This window comes from Zingiber officinale, chromosome 5A (genome assembly GCF_018446385.1).
Source record: "Zingiber officinale cultivar Zhangliang chromosome 5A, Zo_v1.1, whole genome shotgun sequence".
NCBI classification, from domain to species: domain Eukaryota; kingdom Viridiplantae; phylum Streptophyta; class Magnoliopsida; order Zingiberales; family Zingiberaceae; genus Zingiber; species Zingiber officinale.
The window spans coordinates 93,261,998-93,274,671 of NC_055994.1; positions in this window are offsets into that span (position 1 = coordinate 93,261,998).

The window sequence follows — 12,674 nt, forward strand, 5'->3', positions numbered from 1 at the left end:
AAATTCAAATGGTTTTTAAAAGCATTTTAAAATTGATTTGAAAAACCTTGATGAAGCTTTCATAGTGATAGCATTCATCATTGAACATTGTGATACAAAGTTGAGTTAAACTTGAACTATTTCAAAGTTTTTGAACTTTGTATCAAGATTGAAAAATGGAAACTATTTTCATAGGAAATTATTTTTCCGTGATAGACTATGGTATGAGGAGTGTATCCTCAAAGTTTCATAATTTTTGAAATTTTCTGGAATTGTTTATGGGTTTCTGAACTTCGGGTAAAGGAAATTCAGGAATTCTGATAAGGGAGCTTGGATCGGTCACTGGACCGATCCAGAAAGGAGTGGATCGGTCACTGGACCGATCCAGGGAGGTGTGGATCGGTCCGGAGACCGATCCAGTAAGAGGCAGTGAGGCAGTCCGATCCCAGTGAATGTGGATCGGTCTAGGGACCGATCCAATGGGATCCTGAATCGGTCTGGGGACCGATCAGTGCGTGCTGAATTGCTGAAATTTCTTCTGGATGTCTGAAATTTCAGTTTTTGGGAGTTGATTTTCGGATTTCTAAAGTTTAAAACTCTCCAAGACATTGTTGGTGCAATGGTCAAGGGGGAGTTGACCTTTAGGGGGAGTCTTAACTAATTGTCAAGGGGGAGTTGACTTTTAGGGGGAGTTTTTACTCCTTAAGACGTTTGAGGATTAGTGATATGGGATTATCACTAAGTTGATTGTTGAGTTTAGTATCAAGGGGGAAATTAAGAGTTTCAATGAAAGGTATGGGACTTTCATTAGGAAGAAACTCTTGACCTTGATACTCTCCTTTTTCTTTTTGATGTGTGTCAAAAAGGGGAGAGTGTTCATTGGAGAATTATTGGAGAACCCAAGTTAGGTTATCGGGTTAACCTAAGCTAGGGGAAGAATGTCAAGGAATGTTCGAGGAAGAACATTGGAATTCTTTTTGATGTGTGTCAAAAAGGGGGAGAATTATTGGAGAACCCAAGTTAGGTTATCGGGTTAACCTAAGGGGAGAATGTCCAGAGAATGTTCAAGGAAAGAACATTGGACATTGGAAGATGATTGAAAACCTAAGTTAGGTTATCGGGTTAACCTAACTTGATTATGGTTTTGTCAAACATCAAAAAGGGGGAGATTGTTGGTGCAACCTTAGGTCAAGGTTGACCTGGTTGACCCGACTCGAGTTGACGTGACTCGAGTTGTATTTTGATGTTTGACTTGGGAAGATTGTCGGGGCAACCTTAGGTCAAGGTTGACCTAGTTGTGTTGCATGTTGATGTTTGACACTCGTGAGAGAGTTCTATTCTTGATGTGGGACAAGAATAGGTGTTTGGGAGATTATTGGTGCAACCGTAGGTCAAGGTTGACCTGGTTGACCTGATTCGGGAAAAGTCCAAGTATGAAGACTTGGCACGGAAAAGTCCAAGCAGGGAGCTTGGCACTAGAAATGTCCAAGTATGGAGACTTGGAACGGAAAAGTCCAAGGGAGCTTGGCACGTGAAAAGTCCAAGTATGAAGACTTGGCACGGGAAAGTCAACAGGGAGTTTGGCACGGAAAAGTCCAGTGAGTGAAGCCGGGCAGAAAGAGGTGAGGCAGTGTGAAAATCCTAGTGAAGCTAGGTGAATGGGAAAGTCCTAAGCTGGGATGTTAGGCGGTGTGGAAAGTCCCGTGAGTGAAGCCGGGCAGTGAAAGTCCTGGTGAGTGAAGGCAGGAGAAAGTCCTAGCTGGGATGTTAGGCGGTGTGGAAATCCTGGTGAGTGGGCAGGTGAAAGTCCCGTGAGTGAAGCCAAGGGAAAATCCAGATGGATCGGGGATGATCGGACTTACGGTGTTGGAAAGTCCAAGTAGGTCAAAGGGATTGATCGGACACTTGGCGGGGAGTTCTAGCAAGGGAGTGACCGGATGCTAGGGATGAAGTACCAATAGGTCAAGGTTGACCGGATATTGGTTTGAAGTCTTGGGACTTGGTTTGGGCAAAAACCAAGCTCTGGATCGGTCACCAGACCGATCCGATGGTGCCCCCATCCGAGTATATGACCGATCGACCGATCGGCCGACTCACGCCTGATCGGTCCACAGGCCGATCAGGCCATGTCCGATCGGTCTGGGGACCGATCAGAGACGATGTCGAAGCACGGCCAGAGTTGGGATCGTGGGACCCGATCGTCACTGCATCTGAAGGTTACGTACGGGTCGATGCGGGGACCGATCGGCCTGGCTGATCGGTCCATAGACCGATCGGGTTCTATGACGCAACGCCAGTTTCTTCTTGCGGTATAAAAGGGGCCGAGGGCTTCTCATGGTTACTTCTTCTTCTTCTTCGGAAGTTCTCTCCGAAGCTTCGCTTCGTGCTCCGAGCTTTGAGCTCATTTGAAGCTTCGTGAGCTTCCCGGCAGTTTTCTCGTCGCTTGTTGCATCTGTCCGTGGAGTTGCTACTTCATCCGGGACCGACGAGAAGGCACGCTTGTTTGTTTTACATTCATTTTGTTCTTGCTATTCTCTTGTACTCTTAGCTTGCTGTTGCAAGTGATTGTGGCGAGGTTTCTCCACCCACAAGGAGTTGATATTAGCCGGTTCTCCGGGGACTCATCCACCGACGGATTGATAGGGCTCGTCCACCTTACGGACACGCCGAGGAGTAGGAGTATCATCTCCGAACCTCGTACATCGCTGTGTTAAGGTTTGATTTTCTTCTCCTGTTTTCTGTCTACTTTGTATTTCCGCTGCGCTAACCTAATCGTAGGAAGAAACGCGATAGAGGCGGCTATTCACACCCCCTCTCGAGCCGTACGAAGGATCCTAACAAGTGGTATCAGAGCGAGGTTCGCTCTTCGTCGGATTCACACCCGTGGGAGCACAAGCTAGAGATGGATCTCTATGGAGAAGACGTCACCATTCCACCCTTCTACGAATGCGGCGACTTCGCGTATTGGAAGGTAAGGATGAAGTACTTTCTTATGACTAACATAATGAATTGGTTTTGTGTACAAGAAGGTTTTACTCCTCCGGTGGATAAGGAAGGAAAACTTCTTGAGAAGAAGGAGTGGACGAAAGAACAAATTCACAAATCCGAAATCAACGAAGAGGTAACGAGAATAATTGAATTTTCATTGCCTACTAACATCTTGTGTAAGATAGGTTACAACAATGCCAAGGAATTATGGGATAACTTGGCCAAGTACCATGAGGAGAGCTCCACTTCAAGCCATGAAGAGGAGACAAGTGAGTCATCAAGTAGCTCACATCATGGAGGAGAGGAATTAGAAGTTGAGGGCTACTCAACATCCAAGGAAGAAGAGGAGGAGAGTTCTTCTTCAAGTTCGGAGCAAGAAGAAGAAGCTTCTACCTCCGGGAGGGATGAAGAAGAGAGCTCGCATCCACCCTCAACCCTAGGTAACTCAAGCAATTTAAGTTCAATTAAATTACATATTATGTGCTTTGAGTGTAGGGAACGTGGACATTACAAGAGTAAATGTCCAAAGAGGGTAAGAAAGACTCCACCGGCGCCAAAGGTCAAGGAAGCCGGAGTCCCGAAACGCAAGGGCAAGGAGCACATCGTGTGCTTCCAATGCAAGCAAAGGGGACACTATAGGAGCCATTGTCCAAGGGGGAGGCAACCTCATAAGGACAAAAGGCCAAACACATGTAAAGGGGGAGCTAAGGCAAACCCTAAGGTAACCTCTAAGGTTCATTTTTGCAATTCTAATAAAATGCATGCTAGGAATTTTATTGCACTTGTCGATAATAACAAACATGATAACCTTAGGAATCAATACATGTGCTTAGGAGCTAAACATGTGAATCTAGATAAGGATAATTCTAGAAAGGCTAACCCTAGGATCAACCCATCTAAGGCTAAGGATAACCTAGGTAGGAATCCTAAATCAACTAGACATATGCCTAGGAATACCTCAAGGAAGAGTGATAAATCAAAAATTGAGGTATTAGAGAAGGAGAATCAAGTCTTGAAGTCAAGACTTGATACTTTGGAAAAGACTCTTAAGAACATGGAGAAGTCATCTCTAGGGTTTAAGAGTCAAAAACCCAAGTCCAAGGACAAGAAAGGTTTGGGTCACAAACTTAAGTCCCAAATGGTCAAGCCCACTTATCATAATGTTCCATTCGATTATGGAACAAAACCTAGGGCTAGGAAGACCATTACCAAGGTTACAAGGGGAGTCACCCCTATAGTTGACCTTGACGAGACCCAAATGACCAAGGCTTCAAAGCCTAAGAGGGTCATTAGGAGGGTTGCTAGGGAAGTCATCCCTAGTGAATATTTAGTGAACCCAATGAGCTCAAATAGGTATTGGGTTCCTAGGAGCATCTTCTCTACCCCATAAATGGGTTAGAGAGTGTCAACTCCAATAAGAAGGGTAGTTAACCCAACTTTGAGGAAATTGACACTCAAGGAGCATTTTCAAGGTTTTTGGAAACCTTTGAAAATGAAATGGAATAATCTTTGTCATTCCCTCCTTGGAAGAGTAAGTTGTGCCAAAGTGAGAATATATTAATCTTACTTTAAATTGACACAATTTTGAAAAACCTAGAGAAATATCAAATTGGGATTTTGATATTCTCTTAGGTAATCAAGGCAATCCGGGCCTTAACTTAGAAGTGCTACTCTTGTAGAATTTTAAATGGTATAAATCAAACAAGAGATCAAGAAATGCCAACTTGGGTTTTGACATTTTCTTGGAGCACTTTGGGCAATCTAGGATTAGAATTTAAGTTAGCTAAGTGATTAAGGATACTTAGATAGGTAGTCTAGGTATTTTATTTGTGTTAACTTACCATGGTTGTTTGCCATATGTCATGTCATGACACCATATTTAATTTATGATCATTTGAAATGTCATGATAATGCTTAGGTTATTATATGTCATGCCTTATTTAAGTTTTCAAGCTTTATGCCATGACATCATGACATTGGCACATGTTTTTACTTATGATATCATTTATGCCATGTCATCATCTCTTGCATTAATAATCAATGAAATTGATTTAAGGATAAAAACACATTATGATATTGAGATCAAAGTGTAGTTTAGAAAATGCATGAGAACTTAGCCTAAGTTGACCTTAACCCATATCTCACATCAAATTGACTTGAATGTGGTTTGATACACCTTAGATGTGTGTGAGATATTAGGATCATGAGTTAGGATCAAGGTGCATAGTTCTTGTACCTAGATGAGCCTAATTCAAGAAATGGAGGATCATAGGGAAAGCTTGTGTACAAGTCATGTACATCTAGCCCCAAGATTATGGTCCTAAATTCAAATGGTTTTTAAAAGCATTTTAAAATTGATTTGAAAAACCTTGATGAAGCTTTCATAGTGATAGCATTCATCATTGAACATTGTGATACAAAGTTGAGTTAAACTTGAACTATTTCAAAGTTTTTGAACTTTGTATCAAGATTGAAAAATGGAAACTATTTTCATAGGAAATTATTTTTCCGTGATAGACTATGGTATGAGGAGTGTATCCTCAAAGTTTCATAATTTTTGAAATTTTCTGGAATTGTTTATGGGTTTCTGAACTTCGGGTAAAGGAAATTCAGGAATTCTGATAAGGGAGCTTGGATCGGTCACTGGACCGATCCAGAAAGGAGTGGATCGGTCACTGGACCGATCCAGGGAGGTGTGGATCGGTCCGGAGACCGATCCAGTAAGAGGCAGTGAGGCAGTCCGATCCCAGTGAATGTGGATCGGTCTAGGGACCGATCCAATGGGATCCTGAATCGGTCTGGGGACCGATCAGTGCGTGCTGAATTGCTGAAATTTCTTCTGGATGTCTGAAATTTCAGTTTTTGGGAGTTGATTTTCGGATTTCTAAAGTTTAAAACTCTCCAAGACATTGTTGGTGCAATGGTCAAGGGGGAGTTGACCTTTAGGGGGAGTCTTAACTAATTGTCAAGGGGGAGTTGACTTTTAGGGGGAGTTTTTACTCCTTAAGACGTTTGAGGATTAGTGATATGGGATTATCACTAAGTTGATTGTTGAGTTTAGTATCAAGGGGGAAATTAAGAGTTTCAATGAAAGGTATGGGACTTTCATTAGGAAGAAACTCTTGACCTTGATACCCTTTTTTTTCAAAAAGGGAGAGTGTTCATTGGAGAATTATTGGAGAACCCAAGTTAGGTTATCGGGTTAACCTAAGCTAGGGAAGAATGTCAAGGAATGTTCGAGGAAGAACATTGGAATTCTTTTTATGTGTGTCAAAAGGGGAGAATTATTGGAGAACCCAAGTTAGGTTATCGGGTTAACCTAAGGGGAGAATGTCCAGAGAATGTTCAAGGAAAGAACATTGGACATTGGAAGATGATTGAAAACCTAAGTTAGGTTATCGGGTTAACCTAACTTGATTATGGTTTTGTCAAACATCAAAAGGGGAGATTGTTGGTGCAACCTTAGGTCAAGGTTGACCTGGTTGACCCGACTCGAGTTGACGTGACTCGAGTTGTATTTTGATGTTTGACTTGGGAAGATTGTCGGGGCAACCTTAGGTCAAGGTTGACCTAGTTGTGTTGCATGTTGATGTTTGACACTCGTGAGAGAGTTCTATTCTTGATGTGGGACAAGAATAGGTGTTTGGGAGATTATGGTGCAACCGTAGGTCAAGGTTGACCGGTTGACTGATTCGGGAAAAGTCCAAGTATGAAGACTTGGCAGGAAAAGTCAAGCAGGGAGCTTGGCACTAGAAATGTCCAAGTATGGAGACTTGGCAAAAGTAAGCAGGGAGCTTGGCACGTGAAAAGTCCAAGTATGAAGACTTGGCACGGGAAAGTCCAAGGAGGGTAGCAGGGAAAAGTCCAGTGAGTGAAGCCGGGCATTGAAAAATCGGTGAGTGAAGCCGGTGAAAATCCTAGTGAGTGAAGCTAGGTGAATGGGAAAGTCCTAACTGGATGTTAGGCGGGTGGAAAGTCCTGAGTGAAGCAGGCAGTGGGAAAGTCCCGTGAGTGAAGCGGAGAAAGTCCTAACTGGATGTTAGGCGGTGTGGAAATCCTGGTGAGGCAGGTGAAAGTCCCGTGAGTGAAGCCGGTGCAAGGGAAAATCCAGATGGATCGGGGATGATCGACACTTGGTGTTGGAAAGTCCAAGTAGGTCAAAGGGATTGATCGGACACTGGGGGAGTTCTAGCAGGTCAAGGAGTGACCGGATGCTAGGGATGAAGTACCAATAGGTCAAGGTTGACCGGATATTGGTTTGGAAGTCTTGGGACTTGGTTTGGGCAAAAAAGCTGGATCGGTCACCGACCGATCCGTGATACTTTTCTCGATCCCGGTGACCGATCGATATCTGTTCGTTCTTGTCGATCGTGACCGATCGCCAGCAACAGAGGCGAAAAGAAGCCGATCGGTCCACGCATCGATCGATGTCCCGACGGCTGGGACCGATCAGAGACGATGTCGCGGAAGCACGCCGGAGTTGGGATCCGTGGACCGATCCAGTGTCGATCGATCCACGCATCGACGTAGTACGCATGAAGGTTCGTACCGATCGATGCGGGGGACCGATCGATAGGCCCTGATCGGTCCATGGATCGGTCTGGTGACCGACAACGGCTAGTTTCTTCTTGCTTCTTCGCGGTATAAAGGGCCGAGGGCTTCTACAGTGTTACTTCTTCTTCTTCATCTTCTTCTTGCTGAGCTTTGCTCTTGTGCTCGAGCTTTGCTGAGCTCACCTACTCCACGTGAGCTTCCCCGACAGTTTTCTCGACTGGCTTGCTGTTGCATCTGTCCGTGGAGTTGCTACTTCATCCGGGACCTCAGTCGACGAGAAGGCAAGCTTGTTTGTTTTACATTCATTTTGTTCTTGCTATTCTCTTGTACTCTTAGCTTGCTGTTGCAAGTGATTGTGGCGAGGTTTCTCCACCCACAAGGAGTTGATATTAGCCGGTTCTCCGGGGACTCATCCACCGACGGATTGATAGGGCTCGTCCACCTTACGGACACGCCGAGGAGTAGGAGTATCATCTCCGAACCTCGTACATCGCTGTGTTAAGGTTTGATTTTCTTCTCCTGTTTTCTTTCTACTTTGTATTTCCGCTGCGCTAACCTAATCGTAGGAAGAAACGCGAGCGATTGGGGTCGGCTATTCACACCCCCCCTCTCTAGCCGTACGAAGGATCCTAACAATAGGAACAACAATAGAAAACTAGGGATTCCTGTCATTACAAAAATAAAAAAATATATAACAAGTTAAAATGCTTTTTACAAACCCTAAAAGGCTTTTAAAAATGGGTCAAAATAATTTAGTGGATTGATTCAACTAAACTCATTCCAACAAAAAAAAATCCCTTGGAAGATAACCATTTCAATGATCTTAAAACTTTTATTGTGAAAGTTGACTAGCAACAATATATCGTATGCAATAATTAAGTCCCAATGGTTTGATACAATATGATCAAATACCTCATTAGTGTTCAATCTTAAGTTGTGGTCTCATTTTTCATAACTCATTTCATAAATCTTAGAATAGAAGATCCAACCTTAGAAGAAAAACAACATAATACAAGAAGAACAAGGATTGGGAGAAAAACAAGCTTGAGAGAGCTAGAAAAACATAATACCCTTGGTAGCAGTCCAAGGTGTTCAACGACAACAAAATACAAGAAAAAAAAAGCAAATAAAAGAAGAGTTAACCTTAGAAAGACAATGATTGCGAGAGGGCCAAAAAAAGAGCCCGGCAAAGATGTTCAATTCGCAAGAGGGATTCGCCGGAGATGTTCGACGGAGAGAGAGTGAGGAGGCTGCGAGTTTAGGGTTAGCGGCGGAGACAGAGTGAGGAGGTTGAGAGTTTAGGGTTGGCGGTAGAGAAGTTCGGTGGAGGGAGGGGAGGAAATCTCAATTCTAGGGTTCGTGTGACAGAGGTAGTGGTTTAGGTTCTGTGAGTGAGATTACGAATAAGAGGGAGTTCGTGAGTAATTTGTTCGCTGTGGCTGGCGATTTGCGGGAACTATTTGTCGAAAAATAATCCTCCATTCATCATTTGCAACACTTCTACAAAAGTGTTGCCTTTTCTAATAACAAAGGCAACACTTCTAAAAAATTGTTTGATTCTGTCTGAGAGTCGAGTCGACGGATGCTGGGGACGTGGCGCTCGCGGCTGTCTTTGGGTGAGCTCCGAAGTGAAGTGGACCTCCGGTGAATCTGCAACAAAGCTGAGCTGGGAAGGGATTCCCAGCAACGACCCTCCGACGCTCAAGTCAGGCAACGGCGGGATGAAACATAAACAGAGTAGTGAGACTGTAGCTATAGTAAAGAATATTGCATACCTCCGTCGAAATCTAGGGGGCCTTATATAGGATCCTGGGGAGGCGCGTGTACGCTTCTCGAGATGTGCACGCTTCCCAAAACATATCTCAAAATGGTCGTGTCAGAAAAATATGTCTGACGCCATACCGCAACCGTCCGAGCATATCTCTGACATGACAGTGGAAACTTCCACCATACGATTCTCTGTCCGGTCCAGCTGCCGACCATGTTGTCCGTCGACGGCACCTGGCTCGAGAAGGATATCACCAGCTGTCTGCTTCCTTTGTCCTCTTTTGCGCCTTTTGTCTGTTTTCGGGTCGAGCGGGAGGGCCGCTCGGCCACCCCGGCGGTCGGCCCCTCGGGCACATACTCTGACTGGAATGCGTCCTTAGTTGATCTGCAGCTCAGCTGAGCGGATGGGCCACTCGGCGCAGCAACTCCTCTATACGAGCAAATCATGAGCGTCGGAAGCCCGACCCGTGATCGAGCTATCTTCGGGCCAACCTTGGCGCTATCCTGGCCAAGTGGCCAGGGGGCCTCTCCGATTAGCAAGATCCTTAGGTTGACCCTCTTGACTTTGACCCCCATGTGTCGTTGACCACTGCCCATGTGAGTCCCCTTATGCTTACTACCGGATCACGTGCCTTCCCTTCAAGTCTAGTCGAAGGAGGACGCAAGTCCGACTGACTGGACTATTAGCCTGGTGGTGTGACAACCGCTCTGCCACTGACAAAAATGTCTCTCCTCTCGGACACCATGGAGGTGAACACTGCCACTCGGCAGCCTATCCCCTGGAACTTCAAAAGTTTTGGTTTGCCACTGATTGCCTCGCCGGTCCAATGGCAGTCAATGCCGACATCTTTAGGATTTCCTTGGAATTCGCACAAATCCTTGCCATTAAGGCTGAGCACACGGTCACAGTTACGTAATGGGGCTCATTAAATGTGATCTTGTGAGCGGGCGACTCATGGCGAGGCCGCTGTCATCGCATGATCAGACGATGTGACCTCTGCTTTTTGAATTTGACGGTGAGATATGGTCTTCGAGTCTTGTGACCTGAATCCAACGGCTTGGAGGAATTGAGCCCCGTCTGTATAAAGCCCTCATCACCTTCCTCCGCCACCTATCTTCATGCTCGTGCGTCCGAAAGCCTTCGTCTGCGTTCGGTACTCCGGTGAACCCGTTCCTTAGCATTCCGGCAACTCCTATTCTTCTTCGATCACCCTTTTCCTTGTAAGGCTTCTCCGCCCCTTGTCTCTTTGTTCTTTCGCATTTTTCTTTACACTCTAGCGGTGTCTGTGCCCCTTAGGCACTGTTCTGATCATCTCCTCCATCGACCCCTCCGTTTTTCTTTGGCTTTTGCCTTCCCTATTGTTTTGGCGATGGCTAGTCCTTCTCAGCCTTCGGAACTTGCTCCTGACCCATGGTACATGACCATGGAGTCACGGTTCGACGCGCACGACGCAGAGAGCCTGACCAATGTCGTCGACCTTCCTTCTGATTTTGAATTGGTTTTGGCTTCGCCTTCCGACCGGTCACACATGCCGCCGAGCGGCACGATCTGCTTCTTCCGTGTGCAGTTTATGGCCAGGCTGCGGTTTCCTATCCACCCCTTTATCCTCGAAGTCTGTAACTTCTTTCACATTCCGTTCGCCCAGCTCGTCCCTAATTTCTTTCGCCTCTTGTGTGGGGTTATGGTGTTATTCAAAATCCACGACATACCTCTCCGTCCCGAGGTTTTTTACTACTTTTATTATCCCAAGCAATCCGAGCTGAGCACTTATTTATTCCAGTCTCGGATCAGCTTAGTCATTTTCGATAAGATGTCATCCTCTAATAAACACTGGAAAGATTACTTCTTCTTCCTGTGACTCCCTGAACTGCCTCCCTTCCGAACAAAGTGGAAGGTCGGGCTTCCTACTCCTCCCGTGCTGAAGAGATATAAGACCCGACCGGACTATCTCCAAGCATCAAATATGCTAGCCAGCCTAAAGCTCGATATCCACAAGTTGCTACCAGAGGGGGTGATGTACATGTTTGGTCTGAGTCCAATCCGAACGAAGCTCCCGAGCAGCTTTGGTAAGGAATTTACTTGTATCTTTACCTTGAGTCTAACTGATTTTCTTCCCTTTCTTTCGCAGCGAATATCGTGATGGAGTCCGCGCTGTTCGGCATCCTGAAGAAGAAGGCCGCCGCGATCAAGGCAGCAGCGGCCAAAGAAATAGAGCGACTTGACATTGCTTCGATCGGCTCTCATGAGGGTGAGAGCGAGGCGGATGTTGGGGAGTCTGCCGCTCAGACCTCTCCTGTGGAGGTGGTGGGCGATGCAACTTCAAGCTGACAGCCTGCCGCTCGGGGCGACGACTCTGAGCCAGAGGACGATCTTCCCCTTTCCAGACGAAAGCGATGCAGGACAGGGATGCCTATGCTTTCGGCCACTTCAGCAATACAAGTGTCCGAACAGACGGGCGCGATCTCCCCCAAAGAAAATGTCCCATCTGTCGAGGCTCTCTCCTCTGATCAGACTCCCTCCCAGCTGGATCTGCCCGCTGACCCCATCGCGGCACAGCCGATCCGTTCTTTGCCTCCAGCACGTCAAAGGATTCACCGCTCAGGCATACTTTCTGCGTCGTCTGACCAGCCATCTGGTCCTTCAGCGTCCGCTCATACAACGCTAGGCGGGTGTTGCACAATAAAAGTCGTTCTGCATCTTCCAACGGAGGCCTACATGGCAGAATCTGAGCGACTGACAGCCCCTGAACACATGATCACCATCAGAGGGCCGCTCGCCAAAGTGTGGGAGGACGCCCAGGCCCGTGTCGCCGCAATGCCTGCCGGTCTACTGGCCAATAGTTACCTGCAGCACACCACCGGTGTAAGTTTTCTGTCCATACTCATCCACGTGTTTTTTACGATCGGCACTGAACAGTTATTTATTTGTCAGAACTGTGTGGAAAGCGTGGCCATCACCAGTCGTATGGCGATGTTAGAGGAAGAGCTGAATAAGCTCAAAATTTCTGGCGGGCCGTCCTCCTCTCAGGCACCATCATACGCCGAGCTGCAGAAGGAGCTGGCCAAGACTAAGGAACTATTGGAGGCCGAGCGGAAGAAATCGACTGATCAGGCGAACTTGCTGAGCCAGTTCAAAAAGCAGGTCCAAGCCTTCGACCAGAAGATAGAGCTAGCGACTACTCAGAGGAATAGTGTCATCGCCGATCTGGACGCGCAGAACGTCATTGCCCGAGCCCTGGAGCAGCGGGTGAAGGAATTGGTCGTCCTGCTGGACGTCAAGAAGAAAGGCCGCTCGGCGGAGGTGGTGGCTCTCAAAGACAAAATGAAGGCCCTTCAGGAGGCCCTCGAGGCCTCGCGCGCTGCCCTCAAGGAGTACCAAGAGGTCG